At 40.7% G+C, this 3,935-nt stretch overlaps 1 pseudogene; it reads left to right on the plus strand.

Annotated features, from left to right (window-relative positions):
- Nucleotides 1-1,273: 1,273 nt before the first annotated feature.
- LOC116464000 (angiogenic factor with G patch and FHA domains 1-like) lies at nt 1,274-3,719 on the plus strand (annotated as a pseudogene).
- Nucleotides 3,720-3,935: the final 216 nt, after the last annotated feature.

Consider the following 3,935-nt stretch of genomic DNA (forward strand, 5'->3'; position numbering starts at 1 on the left):
TGTAAACCATATGCAGGATAATATGTTACTATCCAAAATATATGTAATACTAATCAATACAAAAAAGAACCCACGGCAGAATTAAAAGCAATTTCTTGATTAATAATTGGGCAAAATATATAAATAGCAATTTTTCCAAAGATATACAAATGGCCAGCAGGTATATAAAAATAAAATATAAAAGCTAGAGAAATTTAAAAAAATGAAGCAGTTTAAATATTCTGCAATTTGCACTTACTTTCTTAAATTATAGAATATCCTAGGATGTCATATTGCACAATGAATAAAATGATGTTTGAGAAAACTGTTAAAAAATAAAATAAATAAATAAATAAATAAATAAATAAAATAAAAAAATGCTCAACGTCACTAATTATCAGAGTAATTAAAATCAAAATCACGATGAGATATCAGCTTATCCACGGTGTTTGGATGCCTATTATCAAAAAGTCAAAAGATAAAATGTGTTAGGGTGTAGAAAAAGAGAACAGTTGTACACTGTTGCTGAGGATGTCAATTGGTGCAGCTATCATGAAAAACAGTATGGAGATTCCTTAAAATTTTTAAACTAGAACTACCACTAATCCCAATTGGGAGTATATATACAAAGACATAAAATCAGGATCATCAAGGGCATCTGCACTCCTCTGATACAGATAAACTGAGAGATACATAGTTTCAACTTTAATACAAATGAAACTCTTTCACCTACAACAATATTGATAAACCTTGCAGACATTATGCTAAGTGAAATAAGCCGAATACAGAAGGGCAATTACTGCATGATCTCTATTGTATGTAAAATCTAAAGAAGTAAATTAAAATAAAAAATAAAAAGCCATGGAAACAGTAGAACCGTGGTTCCCATGGGCTAGGAAGAGGGAAAGTGGGGAGATACCCATGGAAGGGGCGCACCTTCAGTTATAAGGTGAGTAACCGCTGGGGACCTAATGTACAGAATAGTGACTACAGTTCACAATACTGTGTATTTGACATTTGCTGCAAGAGTAGATCTCAGGTGCTGTCACCACATACACAGAAACGTATTAACTATGTGAGAGGATAGATATGCTAACTAGCTGAACTGAGATAATTTAAAGAATGCTGACATCTCAAAACACTATTGTACACCCTAAAAATATACACTTTTGAATTTGTCAATCATAGCTCAACGAATGGAGAAAAAAAATAAGAGTAACCAGCAGGTCATATCAAGCCACACGGAAACTGGATTTAAAACACGCTTGGCCACTGTTTCCAGCTCAACTCAGGGATGGCCGGAGCGCTTCTAGCCCCTGGACTTGGACGCTCCTCCCGCCACCCCCGTGGCTGGGGAAGGTACCTTCGTTCCCAGGATTCCAGGATGCGCAGATCCGGCGGGGCCATCGCCGTCCCCTTGCTCTTGCCGCAGCCCCGTTAGGCTCCGCGTTTCGGGGCGTCCAGGCCGGGGAGGCTGCCTGTGGCTGCCCGCGCGCCCCCGTGGCTGTGGCTACGCCGGCCCCCGCTTCGGCCCCGCGCAGCCCCTCCGAAGCCGCAGCCCTCTGGCGCCCGAACTCACGGCCTCGGGCCCGTACCCGCCTCCAGCTCGTTGGCTGTGGCCGCTCCTCCCCCTCCCCGAGCCCGAGCTGGCCCAGCGGAGAAGGAGGGCAGAGACGCTGGAACGCGAACGCTGAGCTGCAGGCTGCAGGTGCGGGAACGGGAGAAGCTATGGCCTCGCACAGGACGGCTGCTCAGAGCGACAGGAGCGACCGCCAGGAGCTCCGCACGCAGCTGGAAGAACTCAGTACGGTACTCCGCTGTGGGAGAAATGGAGATAATAAAAGTCTGATGTAGAAGTACTCACAGAGAACCATGCTCCTTGGTCAATCTCAGATTGTTATTATCAGACCTTCCCTAATGATGTTAGTCTTCCAAATAAAGTGAGTGACTGAACAGTCAAATCAGCAAGATCAGGATATTAAAACTCCTGTTTTGAATTCTAATGACCAGTTATAAACAGAAAATGGTGCTCACCCTGGTACTGATAGGACAGCAAATGTTGAATGTAGACAAGAGGGTCATTTGCCTCAAATTCACAGGAGCCAGCATCTGCATTAGCAGCACAAGGTACGTCCTTAGAAGGTTCGTCATTAGCTGGAAGTTTGAGAGCTGCAGCAGAAGCGGCTTTATCACAGACTGGATTTAGTTATGATGAAAATACTGGACTGTATTTTGACCACAGCACTGGCTTCTATTAAGATTCTGAGAATCAAATATATTATGATTTAATTTATTACTACTGTGATGTGGAAAGTGGTCGCTATCGGTTTCATTCTCGAGTAGATTTGCAACCTTATCAGACTTACAACACAAAACAAAAATAAAAAATTGAGAAAAGAAAGGATCCAGATTCTTCTACAAAAAAAATGAGGAAAAGGATTTGAATTCAGAGGATCAAGAAGCCTTCAGTGTTGAACATACAGGCTGCAATGGGAAAGAGAATTTCACAAATGTGAAAAAAATGCCAAAATAGGCATTCATCACAAAAATAATCCCCCAAAATTCACTGTTCCAGTTAGTGGAAATACTATGGAATCTCCTCTTAGTGAAAACGTCTCAATTCAACTTTAAAGATGAGAAAATCACAGAGACTCATAGTGAACCAGAAGAAGGTGAAATTACAGACTCTCAGACCGAGGGTAGTTATGATGAAGGCGTTACCGGTAAAGGCAATGCAACTGCAAAAGATGCTGAGGAGGAAAAAGTGTGGCCCTCATATATGAGAGTAACTGTCATTAGATCACCTGTGTTACAGACAGGATCACTCTTCATCATTACTACTGTGAAACCTGCTACAATTGGAAGGGAAAATGATATGGAGCATACTCTTCGAATCCCTGAAGTTGGTGTAAGTTTCATGCAGAGATTTATTTTGATCATGACTTGCAAAGTTATGTCCTTTTGGATCAGGCCGTCAAAATGGAACAATTGTTAATGGAAAATGGATTGTTCAGCTGAAAACTACATGTGACCCTTATGAACCTGAGCATAGAGATAAAGTGAAAGTTGGAGACACTGTGTTATCTTATTACATTCACCCTGGCAGTAATAGCTGTGTTGGATGTGAACCAGGGCAGGTTAGAGCTCACCTTTTCCTTGATAAGAAAGATGAATCATTTGTTGGTCCATCATTAACTAAGAAGGAAACGAGTTGGAAAGAAGAAAAGGATTTTAAAAATATATGAGTAAAATATGGTTTACAGAATACATGCTACAAAGATGATAAGATACTGGAGAATCAAAAATATAAAGATAGAGCTGGAAAACATATGGAGCAGATTGGAAGTGAAGGAAATTTCCAAAGAGATGATGCTCCTGCATCTGTTCATTCTGAAATTACTGATAGCGACAAAGGTCAGAAGATGTTGAAAAAGATGTATTGAAAACAGGAGAAGGCCTGGGGAAGGATGGTGGGAGAATAAAAACTCCAATACAGCCTCAGCTTAGGCAAACACATGCAGGGTTGGAGACAGACAAGCCATCCTCTATTAAAGATACTCACCTTCTCCACAACAATAACAACAACAACAACAACAACTGGGACAAAACACAGGAGAGGTTTGCTGAAAACTTTCAGCAACAACAACAACTGGGACAAAGCACAGGAAAGCTTTCCAGAAACTAAACTTCCAAAAGATGACCTAGGAACCATTCCTTGGGTAAAAGGGACAGAGGAGTGAAGGTTAATCACAGAAGAAAACTCAAGCTTTTTTTATAAATAGAGTTTGGAAACTCTTATTTTATTGCAGAACGTTTCTCCCCAAAAAAGTCAGTGGCACAAGAAAGCTGGGGCACAGTTCACCCCTTCCTGATTCAGAAATATGTAATAAAGTGTGGTTTTCAGCTTCTAAAAAACATTTTTAAACTAATTATTAGTGACTGAATTAAGTTATATA

Source organism: Hylobates moloch, unplaced genomic scaffold, assembly GCF_009828535.3.
Source record: "Hylobates moloch isolate HMO894 unplaced genomic scaffold, HMol_V3 SCAFFOLD_119, whole genome shotgun sequence".
NCBI lineage: Eukaryota > Metazoa > Chordata > Mammalia > Primates > Hylobatidae > Hylobates > Hylobates moloch.